This window comes from Corvus brachyrhynchos, unplaced genomic scaffold (assembly GCF_000691975.1).
Source record: "Corvus brachyrhynchos isolate BGI_N302 unplaced genomic scaffold, ASM69197v1 scaffold115, whole genome shotgun sequence".
Taxonomy (NCBI): Eukaryota; Metazoa; Chordata; class Aves; order Passeriformes; family Corvidae; genus Corvus; species Corvus brachyrhynchos.
In genome coordinates, this window is record NW_008239553.1 from 15863708 (window position 1) to 15878182 (window position 14475).

The 14475-nt window shown below is 38.4% G+C and overlaps 1 protein-coding gene and 1 long non-coding RNA gene across 4 annotated transcripts in view; one reads left to right on the forward strand and one right to left on the reverse strand.

Moving 5' to 3' along the window:
• LOC108448556 overlaps positions 1-14475 on the forward strand; it is a 179671-nt gene that overhangs the window by 24675 nt on the left and 140521 nt on the right. The gene's annotated exons all lie outside the window — the stretch shown is intronic.
• The window catches only part of CUNH15orf41 (chromosome unknown C15orf41 homolog), a 109347-nt gene continuing 102255 nt past the window's right edge, over positions 7384-14475 (reverse strand). The window contains exon 11 of the mRNA XM_017742104.1: positions 7384-10747. The gene's annotated coding sequence lies outside the window, so the exon portion shown is untranslated. The remainder of the gene's footprint in view (positions 10748-14475) is intronic.

Here is a 14475-nt window from a genome sequence, read left to right on the forward strand (position 1 = left end):
GAATTCTGGATCCAAATCAGTGCCACGATGTTTATTCTGTAGTGAAGTGATGTGCCTGCTAAGGCTTTAGTCAGTTCAGACAGAAAGCAAGAGTCTGCATCCAGGTCTTGGTATGAAGAGTTGGGCAGAAATTTGGGAGTAATTAAAGGATGGAGCACCTATCAAAAATGTTGAATTGAACATTTCCTGTAAACTGTGTGTGCAGCCACAACACTCTTTGATCCTGAGTAGCATTTAAACTCGGGATGGAATCCAGCTGCAAAGCCTGGATCTAGATCTGAATTCCCACAAGTTCAAGGTTGTTGTGATCAGTGGAGTTTATTTGGTTCCGTATCTAAGTGCAGAAATTTTAAGGTAACTTCAATCAGATGTTCTTGGGATCTACTGGGATAACAGAGCAATAAAAGCTGAAATTAAACATATCTGGTTTTGTGTAGGGATTTTATTAGTATTGCAGTTTAAGTGTAAAATAGTGCACTTGTGCAGTCAGCCTATGTTAATAAGTTAAAGCAGGGGAGTTTGTAAATGATTTAAAATCATGGCTGACACATTTTTCCAAAGCAAAAGAAGTACAGAAAGTTCATCTGAATTCTTAAGGCAGTGCATGTGGTGAACAATAGTTTTTGCATTCTTAATTTTTTTTTTTTTTTTTGGTTGACTAAAGCTTTCTTTTTCTTCACAAATACTGTACCGGTAACTGAAGGTATCTTGCACACGTATACAACACCAGGGATAGCAGCACCAATGACATAAAGACCTTCCTTAGGTGCAGGGTATAGTTGCAAGGAAACGTAACTGTGAGTATTCAGTTCTCCACAGTGGTATGTTCCTTCCAAACTGCAAATCATATCAAATGAAGGAACATGGCCTGGCAAAAATTGGGAATTGGAGGAAGAAAAGAATGCAGTATTTACTTAAATTTAAAACAAAACTCAAAGAACCCAGTTACTGCTTCTAAGTTTAGCCCATAATATGTCATTCATTATGATGTCTTGGTCAAAATCAGCTATAGGAATGCGAGAGATATCAGTTGTCACAATTTTAGTCAATGAGAAACAAGAATAATCAATGATACCATTATTCTCCTTTGTTACCTGTTTTCTTCAGTTCAGCTAGGTAGGTGGTTATCTAGGGAATGCCTGCAATGATAATTCTGATAGAAATTCCTGATCATGTTTTTGGCTGGTAAGAAGGCATTGATAAGAAAATTCCAGGTAAAGGAGAAAAAGCTGAGAGGAAAATGAAGGCTACCTAGAGGGCTGAGGTTTGTGAGTGCTGTGTTCGTCTGGCACCGGCTGGATAACCAGGAAATGTGAGGCTAACCCCAATGCAGTGGGTTAGCCACACATTGCCTGGTTTTGCATGGGAAGCTGTCTCCTGCCTGGAGAAGGTCTTTGGTGCTTTGGAAAAGCATCTTTACTCAGGGCAGACAAGTGGGGAAATAAAACAATTTCTAGAGCGATGAGAGCCCACCTGTGAACATAATCCAGGACTCTCATAATACTTTCAAAATGAGCAGGATGCTGTGGCTTCTGTGAGCTCTGGCTTTTAGGCAGCATGTCAGCTGGGGGTGAGTGGCTGCTCAAGGAGGCTTGCAAATTCAGCTGTCTAAAACAGCTAATTGCAGTTAACCTGGTATAATGTTCTTAATGAACTGGCTGTGCTGGTCTGGGTTTTATTAAATCAGTTATTTGCAGAACTTCGAAGTACAGAGGTCAGACTAGAGGTGACCTCTGACCAAGTGAGGGTGTCTCTAAACAGCTGAAGAACACACTTTTGAGGAGCTGATTTACCCCACGATGGTGTTTGTCCCACTAGAGCCCAAATACCTGCTACATAGGACTGCACGGTTCCAATCTGATACTTCCCTGTGATCTAATCCCTCTTTGATCATCAGTTTTTAAGACTTGAAGCCCATTGCTTTTTCTTTGCTCCCTTCTCCTGACTTAAATATCTGCAGATGACATTGCTTTGCAACATAAAAGCGTGTCACTTGGAGCACTTGGCTTTTCCCATTTCCCCTGTTCTTGTGATCTGCTCTGTAGCTGCACTGGCTTTTGTGGTGTTAGACCTGCTTATAGTTGTGTAATGGAATAAATGGGATCAATGCATTTTTAGAGCCTTTAAATGATCACATAGTACGCACAGATGCAGCAGTGACTTAAATGGCTTCCTCTTCACCTTCCCCAGTCAAGTTCAAAAATGCCATTATTAATAACAAAAATCAAAAAAGAAAAAAGCCTCATGAAGCACTCTGGCACTCATTCTGGTTTTGTGCTCTTTCTTCAAGTTATCTCAAAGAAAAGGAATTGACTATTAAATTTGTGTTACAGGTGCTGGCAGCACTCAATCTTTCTCTGTGTGTCCTGCTTAAGGGAAGAATGACAGCTCATGAATACATCTTTCTAAAGAGATCTGAAGTGACCATATTTACTGAACTGAATCTTTTGAAGACTGAGATAGTGGGGCTACATTTTGCTTACCATTTTTGTATGAAATTAAACTATTTATCACTTCTGTTATGTCCTTTTTTTTCATCTCCCTTCAAGTAATTTTCTGTTTCTTATTTGCAATGTAGTAGGATGGAATGGGGATCTTGAGCTTGTTGGACAGAAGACTGTAACTTTAGGAACCCAAACTTCAGAGGACTTGCCAAATCTTGCATCAAATATGAAACTTGCAGAAAGAGCATTAAAATATTTAAAATAAGTGATTAATTTCTTACCATCTGGGAAACCACAATCAGTGACAAAAGCAACTCAAAAATTCAAATGCCATTAATAGGCTTAGTGCTTCAATACAGAATATTATACTGCTTGTAAGAACAGTCCTGACCAGGCTTTCAAACACATCAGAAGAGACAATCCTATACATAATGGGAAATCTCTATATTATGATTGATGTCCAAGATTTATGATGTTATAAACAATTGGTTATGCTGTTTTGACAATGGGAGAATTAATGAATGAGACAGATTTGTCTGCAGTGATGAACTATATCATATAGAAACATTAATAAAGATAAAACCTTTGGAAATTCTTAAAGAAAAATAACATTTTTGCTCTTTTCTCAAGGAACAAACAAAGCCAGAAACATGACAGATTTCATCAAGAGAGCTGTTCACAGATTAAAAGCAGGTCTGATTTTTGTTTTGCTGTGCTAGACTTCACTTCTCAAACCACAGAAGAGTGAGGCGAATGTTTTCAAGCTTATAGTGTTGTTTGTTTTGTTTTTCTCCCTTACACAGTGAATATTGTCTTCCTGCTAATTCTGTTATACCATACAAGACTTGTTTGCATCTCAGTTGGGTTCTTCTGTTCAGCCTTCTGGTGCACTCAGAAAACGCCACATAGGATCCACTCTGATCTTAATGTCTGTCTGTGAAAGCAGCAAGGCCTGCTCCTGTAAGGAGCTCTGGCAACAAACCAGGGCATTGGAGGTGATGAACCAGGGCACTGGGGGTGTGACACAGCTCAGCATGTGGTGGCTGGAAAGGTGGGAAAACTGCAAAGAAATGCACACAACAGTAGGAGCTGAAGCTCAAGATCCTTTGATTGCTGCAGGACATGGGCTGCTCTGTAGAAGGGTGCTTCTGTTCCCAGTAGCTGTCGTGGAGAGCTACTCGATGCAAACCTTGGAAGCCCCCATTTCTGGGTACCTAAATGCCTTCATTAGTGTAATTTTTGCTGTGCATGGCACTTCCTGCGTGAACTTTATGAACTCAGGCTACACCAAATCACTAGATTATTTACCTCTTGGTTTGAACACAAAAATAGCTGGCAAGGAATTATAGAGAAATATTGGTTTAAAAGTTAACATCCCAGAAGGGGGTGAACTTGGAAGTGTAAAATTGTATTTATCTGGCACTAGTTAAAAAGGCCCAGCCAGAAGATTGAAGCATGAACATGAAAGTCCATCTTTAGCCGGTGAAAATTCAATACTGGTGTTAAGGATATTTCTTATCTACTTTTCTCTCATACTTTTTTGATGCTACTTTTGTGCTAAGCACCTTCAGAGGTTTATAAACCAGTTTAGCTGGGCTGTGCCATTGAAGAGACTACAGAAAATGAATGTCCTGTTGTGAGTTAGAGAGATTATTAGATCGCTTAAACTCTCTATTGAGTCTTTCCACTCGACTTTTATACTGTAAAAATATACAGTGGTTACAGAAACATGTTTGATCAGAAATATTAAGCAGCTGAGCATGCAAGAAATGTTCCTCTATATTGCTAGAGAGATAAGAAGTCAGTCTTATTTGTCTTCTGTTTTATTAGCTTTCATCTTGGGTTTCTGCTATTCTAACCTTAAAGGTCAAATCCAAAAGGAATAAATTCAGATGCCTAAACTTAGAACACCATTCCTGCAGATCCTAGTTCCAGCATATAATTTCTCAGGACAAACCAAGACCTCAGCTTTTGACCCCAGAATACCCCACAAGCCTGAAGTTCTGCTGCTCCCCCTGCCTTGGAGCACCTTGGTTGTACCACCATCACCTTGTCACCTTGTTCTGGCTTTTTTCCTGGGTAGGATCTAGAAGTTAGAGAAACTTCCCTGCTGAGTTTCAAATGCATGTTAATCTAAAAGCAAACCTACATATGGTGAGTCAATCAATCTCTACTTGAAGTGAAGTGATAGCAACTTTTTTTCTTTATAGAACACATATGGGAAGAGAATGAGTCCTTGTGGTCCCCTTCATATACAATTGCATTTTGATAAGTTAATTAATATGTATTTAGTTTTCTCCTTTGTATGAAGGATGGGTTTAGATTGACTGAAGACATATCCAAAATAGCACTGTGATGTTGTTCCCAATGTTCTTGTTCCCACTTTCCGGCCCATGAAACGTGAGGTTTTCCTGCATTGGAATGACTCTGACAGATCAGAGTGGAGACTGTTAACTGTGCCCACAGGTTTGGACTCCCACTTGTGTCTTTCTGATCCCAATAAGGTGCTGTAACCACCTACCTTTCACCAAAACTGTACTGAGAGAGGGCTTTGTGTCTTCTGCACCTTTGGAGGAACTCTCTACATCTCTTTATTGTGAAAGCATTTGTAGGCACTAACATTTAAGACTTTGGATTGTAAGTGGGCGGAGACATCACTTTGTCCTTTACAAAGACTCCTGTTTCAGGGGGAAAGAAGAATTTGCAAATAGCTCTCCCCAGCTTGTTCCTGCTGGACTGAGTGTGTCGACCTTCAGGTGGCTGTTCAGTCTGGAGGTGGTTTAAAATGCACCCGCACTGGTGGTGGCTCCTTCAGTGTATGACATTGGGAGCTGGAGTCCTCAAATAAGGGTTTAAAATGTCTTTGCTCAGAAAAGTTAAGCCACACAACACAAGGTTGCTGCATCTGCTTGGTGCTTGTCTCAGCTCAGCAGCTTTCCATATTACGGACTTTGTAGCTTTGCAGAGTTGGTAAAACCTGTTTTATGTTCCAATATGCATCACTGACTAAAGCTCTTTCTGTTGGGAACCACTCCAAATGCTCTGCTAACAGTAAACATCCCACTGGGATTCTGTCTTACTATCTACTACATCTCCTGCTAAACAACAGTTTGGATTAAAAAAAAAAGGCAGCTTTATACCGGAAAAATCAGACATACAACCAAGTTGATTCTCCTTGATTGAAAGCATCCATATAACTGTCTGTGTCTATGATAAAAGTAAATAAAAATACAGCTGCATTTCACTTCAAATTGAAGTCTTATAAAGCTGAATTGGGATTTTCAAGAGCTTTTGGCAACTGACTTAACTTAGATTCCTCTGAAATAATCGGCAAGTGATGCCTAGAGGCAATGAGTTAAGTTGCTGCTGATTGCCCTAGCAAAATCCCACTCATGATTTCTTAATTCATCTCTTGGAAGATATGGCAACAAGGTAAGTCTTGTAGATTGTAGTATATGGATTGTCAAGTAGTTCTTAGAAACGATAGTCCTTGTCTTCCTAAATTAAGTGGTCAATATCCTCCCCTGAACACCAGTGGTAAGGCTAAATTACCTCTAAGAAATATGTGTAAGATTTTCCAGAACTGAGATAAGCCTAAAACATGGAAGTTGCTAATTTCTGCTGCTAGCAGCATTGAATTTCTTCGGGCAACCCAAAATACAAAAGTGTGCGTTGCTTTATTTGCAAAATCTTCTTCAGATTCAGTATATAAGAATCCCTCTTTGCTTTTAGTCAGAGTGCACAACAAGAACAAAAAGCACACTGTAAATATTTTGGTTTGTGCAGCACAAGATTGCCTTTGAACACTATGTGGGAAACAAAACCAAGGAAAAAAAAACAACCCCAAACAAATTTTAAACAAGAAAAAGCAAAACGTTGTAGTATAGAAGCACAGATGTACATGGAACTCAGAAGCTGAAGTACTGTCCATTGTGGGGTTTTTTCTAGTGCACTATTTGGTAATAAACTTAATTTCAATGCCTTGGTTTACCTGTGTCAGAGGTACAGTGGGAAAACTAACACCTTACAAATACTGTTAGATTAGCTGTCTCAGAAGGATAGTTCACCAACCCTTACACAATTCTAGCAGAACAGATGTTGTTGTTCACTGCAACGTCTCAGCAAGAGATTCGTATGTCTGGAAGAATCCAAGTCTGTTTTGAGGTCAGGCATCCAACACAAGTTTTTAATATTGATGTACCAGGATTATTTTTAGAATTGTACTGGTCTGCTTTTGTGTGCTGTTATTCCTTCCTGTCATGTCATATGGAGTCTGCTCCGAGACTTCCAAGTTTGTATGCTTTCTGGGCTCTTTGTCTAGCCACCTGCTTACCCAGAGATACACCAGACCCTTTGAAGAGAAATCTCATTGTGCAGTACAGAGGTTTCTGAACTCATTCTGCCTGAACTATTTCTGTGACAAATCTGCTAATTTCACAAGTAGAAAAGTCATCTCTAATAGACAGTTCACTACAGCTTCTGGCAGACCAATTCTCATCTTTCTACTTTATACCTTATGCGAGAAGTTCTCCTGCTACCTTTTGTATCCCTCCATCACATTCAGACTATGCAACTGACGACAGTCTTTTGAATTTGGAAGCATCATGTGACCAGACTTTCTAATGAAATTACCAGGATTCACACTTGTGCCTGCCTTGGCCTCCTAGTGTTCCTGGCAATTTTTATTTTTTTCCTCCTTGAAGTATTTTAATTATTTTTCTTCTCTCTTGCTTTTGCTATAATTGTGAGTTTAAGGGCATTCACCACCTACAACAAAGAACATACAAGCAAAAAAATCTAAACCCCAATCCAAGCACCCTTGAAAGCTCTCAGTGGCACAGCTGATGTTTAGGGCACAAGGGAATTAAAACACCGTTGCACTGCTTTTTCATTATAGCTGTATTCATCATCAGGTTCCAGTGTTTGTCCTAGAGTTTCTAAAATGGAGCTTAGGTGGTTGTAAAGAAGAGTGAACTATGGAGATGGCTTGACAAAGTGCATTATGAGGCAGATGCATTTTCTTTCATTCCTTGGTTGGGGTCAGCTATACTCCATCCATGGAGATGCAGCTTCTTTAGTTGTATGTTTACAAACATGGAAGAATGGCTGGTCTGTGTTTTGCACACAGCCCAGCATCAGCACTCATTCATTGCTTTGAAAATTGCTCAGCATTTTTGTGATCGGATGAGATTTATGTTTTGAGCTGGTTCAGTGACTCAGAACACACCTTTTCACACATGAACAGAATAATGTTACATCATGCTGTGTATCAGCCAGTGAACAATTCTGGACATCTCTGAGAGTTGTGGTGTTTTTCTTCCCTTTTTGTCACTGAATTCAAGCAGTACTGTATGCTTCCTTTCATCAAATGAACAATGGCACACAGAGGTAGCTTTATCAGCTCAAAGATACCTCTTATTTCTTGACAAACCTGTGTACCCTCAGTGTGCTCATCTGCCATTCAGCATACGTTGTGCCACTCAGATCCACCTAAAACTTGCCAATATTCTTGTTGTATCCAGATCTCAGTATTTTTGACAGAGGCCATATACAAAGCAGAGAAATATATTGGCTCTCTGTTCCTTCTTCAAGCATTGACTTTTATATCATGTCACCAGAACTTTAATAAATTGTAGATTGGAAAATACATAAATGTTTTTTAAGTCACCCAAGGAATGATGATTCAGAAGCACAGAAGGAGACCTGGCTCCACAACTTGAGGAGATAAACTGAACTGAAGGTGTTTCTGACAAAGGTATTATTCCAGTCATGGGAGTTAATGGAACTTTCCAAAGTGAGAACAATGTGGAAAGATTAAACAAACCAGACAATGAAACAATTATATAAAAATATCTTCATTTTTAGCACATTGGCAAATGAATACATTTAGCAAAGTATACAAGTCTCACAAGCTGCCTCTCAATCTGGACCTGTGGAGCTGAGAGAAAGCACTGCAGCAATGAGGAGAGAGACAGTGAGAAATCAAGAGTACATCTGCAGACAATGCAAACATACTGTAAAACTGCTTTTAGCCCTTAAGCCAGGTCAAGACTAATTCTATTGCTGATTCAGTTCTGTAGAGCCAGATAATAAAACCCACCACACTGATCAAAACAGAGAGGTACAGTTTGGTTCTTCTGTCACAGGACTGTCAATGCTTGAATTCAAACCTGGGATTTCGTCCTTACGATAGCTCCATTCCTCTGTTTTCCTTTGCTCCTGATTCACCTTGGATACACCTTGCCAAAGAATTCAGGAAAACACTTTTTGATATCCTTGAAGGAAATGGAGGCCAAGAAATCAGAAAATGCTTTGCTGTTTAGCTTTTAGTATTTATCAAACCAGGAAGCCATCACTTACGGGATGGCCATCTGTCTCTAGTTTTCCTCAATATTTTCTTATTTTCCCCTTATGAAAATAACAGATTTCGTGTGCTTGATGCTTAGCTGCGTCAAACCACGACACCATCCAAGGGCTAAATAGACACAGGAAGTCGTGTTCTCACATTGTTAATGGATCAGTGGGAAGCACACTAATGCATTTCACTAGCTAACATATTTAAAGATATAACTTGTGTGCCTGAGAGTTTTGATGTCTCACTGTTGTGAATATGGCGGCTACTATGCCCCTAAGAATACTGTTTTTCTAAATTTTCTAAATTTCCTAGATTAAAAACACATGGAAAGGGAATAGGGGAGATTCAGCAAATTGAATCAGATGAGGGAAAATAGTGAAAACTTCATAGAGGAAAAAATAATTGAAAACCTCATTAATGAAAGTGGAAATGAGCAAAAGAAGTGGATTTCATAGAAAAAACTAGCAGAGTTGGGAGAACAAAGTGGCTTTTAATTAAAGATACCTTTTATTGAATGCAATTTAGCAGAAGAAACTTTCTGTGGGTTATAAGACACCTATGTACTGACCCAGAAAGGTGGGGCACCTTGAGAGTGTCTTCCAAAGCAGGACTGGGCAAAGAGCAGCTGTCACCTAAGTCTCTGGTGACGACTTTCCCCCTGTTGTCCTTCAGGGGCTGCATGTTGCCTCTCTTCAGAAGCAGCCACTAACAGCTTTAGTCAGCCTTAGCACATGGAGCAAGCAGAGCTTTGCGCAGCTCTGGAAGAAGAAACAGACAGACATAAGCAGTGTAGGAAGGAAGAATGTATAGAAGGTAACAAGAAGGCTAGTACAGCACAATTTTTAAAGGAAAATGGAATTAGAACCAAAGTGTTACATTAACACAGAAAAAAAACTGAGAAAAAAGCTAACAGGATGAGTGTGAAGCAGTTTCATTAGTGAGAAATGTAAAGTAATTCTGAACCAACTGTTTAAGCACAAGGTATTCTTCTACTTGGTGCTCACTGTATTGGCTCTCGCCATTCTTGTGCCATAGCACGTACGGCTCAAAATGGACACTGTGTCAGTATTAGCAAAAGTCACTGTGACTTTTAAAGAGTTATCCCAGAAAGTAGGAATGAGACTGTAACACCTTCCCTACTTTGGAAAACTAGCTTGTTAACATGCCAAGACTTCTGCAGAAGACCAATATGGCTGAATAAAATCCAGTCCCTGTGGAAGAATAAGAGAGTAAATGCTCACCCACCAGCATGATGCTGCTAAACACAGTTGCCAGTAGATGACTGTCTCTGATCTAGTCTAGCAATGAAGTGATGTTGGGTAGGATAAGGAAAAAAATCAGCAGACTCATAGCTCCCCCCAGGCATACCTGGGGCAGAGATGGGTAAGTATGAGAAAAATGCAATGGAGTTTGCTTTTCAGTCCTCATGGTAGAGCTCTGATAAACTGACCACTTTGTGTAAGTAAGTTCTTATGCCTGAGTAATTGAAGGAGAAAAGTCTGAAGTTTGTAAAACGGGAACACGGAGACTGCAAATTACACCCTGTAAAAAGGACACCATATTTTCCCTCTAAATGCACTCTTCCATGTTACTTTTTCAGCTAACAAGCACTTTATCTGGAATGTAATTAAAATTCCCCATTGTCTCCCAAATATTAGATACTTTATTTTGTTCTTTCTCTTTAGTTAGTATTAGCTATGAGTAAGTTATCTATCTCTGGTCAAGGAGCATAAAACAATTATGCAAAGCATGAATGGTTTGGACTGTTTCAAGCCAAATACAGCATGGATTAGGCAAATGGAAGATAAATCTGTGACACTTACTATCTTGCATTCTTAAGACACATCTCCTTGTCACGCCAGAAAATGTTGCTGAGCTTCCAGGGTCTGTGTGTTGCTGGAGCACAAGTAACTCTTACCCTCTGCCTTCAGCAAACCTTACTGAAAAGCTGGGATGAAAGGAAAGCACAGGAAAACTTCTGTCAGCTGGAGCCTCCAGCTTTTTGGCAAACCAGTACAAGCTCATCACAGCCAATAACTGCACTAGTAGTAACAGAATCTTTTAAGATGATCAAGCCAACCTGAGAACTGAGAATTCGGACCATCACGGCAAATGTACACCTAAGCAAAAAAAGTTGTTGCTTCTGCATGCTACACTTTGCTAGCAGACTCTTTCCTACTATTTATTTTGTTAAAGTAAATGTTTATTTCACAAACTGAGCAGTAAGCCACATCTTCTGACTATGAAGACTGGTGGTAGAAGTTTTAAGAGCATATCCTGTGATGGATATATCCCATTAGTCTATATTTTATTGGTGATGGCTAACCATCAAATTCTGTAATAACCTTGAAACACACAGTTTTAACTCATTGACTTCAGATTACACATTCAAAACTTTGTGAATCACATCAAGTATTTATTTCCAAAGGGTGGAATTCAAACTAAACAGAACACAGAAGTAGTCTGAAGTCAACAAGTTAAAATTAAAAATATACTAGCAAGTAGTATGTGCAAAAAGGAAAAGAATAATAGGATAAAAAAAAGATTGATTTGTGATGAATATGGATATGGACATTATAAAAGGTCCAGCCTAAATCGAACACAACAACTTGTCATTGAAGGAACATATTTGCAGGAATCTTGTACATAATGGGTTTCTAAAATACAACACACATGTGTAGAGTAACAAATATAATCATAACATTAAAAACTTTCTGTGAAAAAATGTTGGAAGATTTTGTGGTGTTTCGTTCAGCAAACAATATTCAAATACAGAAAAGGTCAGAAAAAGAAAACAGACACCAGATTTACTCTCCATATGCATTTATAATTGGATGAGATGTAACAGGCTTATTACAGCAAAAAAAGATTTAGGTAAGACATTAGAAAATCTTTCTAACTAAATAAAGATGGGTAGGGAAGTGGATTCCCATAATCTTTCTAAGCATCTCCATCATTGCAGTTTTTAAAGAATAGATTAGACAGACATTTAAGCTGATCTGTATAGACAGTTGTGCCTCAGAGGAAGGATGAAACTGTGTGTCTTGAGACTCAACAGTGCCTATTTCTTTTTTTTATGATGTGTAGCCAGACTACTTTTTTCTAAGTGTATTTTATCATTTGTATGTAATGCAGTGCCAAACACATTAAAATATGGCTGCCTAAAGAGTGTATGGAAATAAACTGATCAAAATAATTTTTATGTTTTTCTACTCATTATGGAGCTATCATGCTGTGGCAGAATACAAAATGAAGTGTGGCATGAATGCTCACTATGGAAAAGCAAAAGAAAATTAAAAAGAAGAAAATTAATCCAATGCAACCATTTGTAATGGAAAATGTCTTCTGGTAATAAAGCTTGCATTTTCATAGTACTCTTCTACTAGGAGTTTCAAAGACCTTTCAGAAATTTTCTTGGCACCCCTGAGGCACTTTGGGAGGCAAGACCACAACTGCGCAGCTTCACATTGGAGACAGAAGCTCCAGTATGCCCAGGTCAAGTTCTGAAAGCTGCGGGCTCTCAGCAGGGCAGGGCTTGGACTCCTCCAGATGCAGCTCATCCCCTCTCCCATGTCACGCTCTCTTAACATCACTGTCACTTGTCAACTTGCAGAAACGTCTCATTGCTCTCACCAACACTTAAACATGGGATACCACCTTCTACAACAGGAATAAACATTGATTTACTTCCCTTTCCTGGAGACCTCCACCAACACACCTATACCAAGCAAATATCTATCAGGGACTTCTATAAGAAAAAGGGTACTTGATATTTATTAACAGCAAAAATAATATTTGTGTATATTTGCACAACTGTATGACTTCGATCTAGTGTCCTGACTTCTCTCCTTAGGACAGAGATCCAGACAGATTTCATGTGTTTGTATAGCATGCTGAACCACAGAGTCATTGCTCTTGGCAAGCATCTCTCATTGACATTATAAAAGAATAATATATTACACATTTGTGTCCTAATGCTAGTCATATACTCTGAAATCCTGAATTTGCATAAAGTTTATAACCTTGACTTGGTGCTTTTTTAGGTATTTTCAAAAATAATTATTTAATATTGTTATTGTTTGACCAATTTACATGTCTGCTTTAACAATGAATACTTGAGCTATGCAAATAGTATTTGCTGTGTAAATGAACATTTTCCCATGTTCATATTATTTTTCTTCAACAAGTTCTCAGAGGTAAATACGTTATAGTAAATCTGTCTGCTTACAGATAGCTGGACATCAATATAAATCTGTTAAATGTCTGTATAAAAAAAGAAGTGGTTGTCTGTTATTGGCTAGATTAATGTTCTAAAAATCCTCAACTTTGCACTAATATGCCTTTAACTGCCTTTTAATACCACACTTTTGTGTATCACTATTAAAAGCAACAGCAAAAAATATTTACAGAGACAATAACCTTAGCCAAGGATATTTCTCTATTTCTCTAAAATTAATAACTAGCTGGGGTTAATGGCCACTGGCTTCACCTTAGGCCCTCAATTAATCCCTGAACCTCAATTGTTATTACCTAATTGACTTAGTTTCATTTCATTTTAACATTTCAAAGTGATCTTCCTAAAATCACACTGACAGAGTAACGTGGTCTCTGTAGATATGCACTGACATGGTTTCAATACTGTTACTTCATCTCCATACGCTTGCATTGACATTTCATTTTGCGTTGACATCGCAGTGCCACATCCATGGATCTGTGCAAATGACATGCAATTGTTCACGTTAGGTGAAAGCCTGGCCAGGAGCGAGGGCAGGCTGGTGTCCTATGCAGGGACATGATGCCAGCTGAGAGCTAGTAAGAATTAATGTTATAATTTTTAATAATTGTTTTTATTGCAAATATTATTTGTATGTTTGTAAACAGAAGAAATAACAAATTTCACTTGAAGTCTTCCTGGCTTCCTTAAGTAAACACACAAACAAAAATCTTTTTACTAAGATCAACTTAAAAACCTAGCTTGAAAAATGTACCAGTCTTTTAAAATGTATTTAAAACCAGCTTTTTTAATATTACCATTTCATGCTTATTTGAGGCTGCAAACAAATTATGCAAATATTGTGTGTTCAAATATCATCATATCAACGCAAGTAGCTGAATAAGATGCAACTCTAAACCAAGAAATCCTCATAAAAAAAGGGCATCAAAATAGTGTCTTTTTATCATGTGGAAAAGTTTTTGAAAAGTCTTTTGAAGCTCTTTGATCCTGCTCTGGAATAATTTTGGTAGATTACTATTGTACGAAACCCATAATTTATAGTAGCTGACCTCAGCTGCTCTTTGTATAACAGCCATATATGAAACAATAGCAGGAAAGTGAAAAATACAAGGGGAACTAAAACTGCTCTGTTTATTATGTAGCTCATAATTACATCTTCCTCATTTAATCTTTTGAATCCTGGCATGTTTTTAATAATACAGGTTCAATTAATATTTACTATACACAGGAGAGTTAGTTTTGAGTAACACATTTAGACTATCCAAACTTTGTGTAACTTGTGACCTTTCCCTAACCTAAGAGAGGTCTATTTTATACAGATCGTACCAGATAGACAGTTTCTCTATAAATGGTGAAGTTGCTGCCAAGCTCCCATTGTTAGCTAGTTCATTTTTCAACAGGCACACTTTAGGTTCCTATCACACCACTGTAAAGAGCAAGCC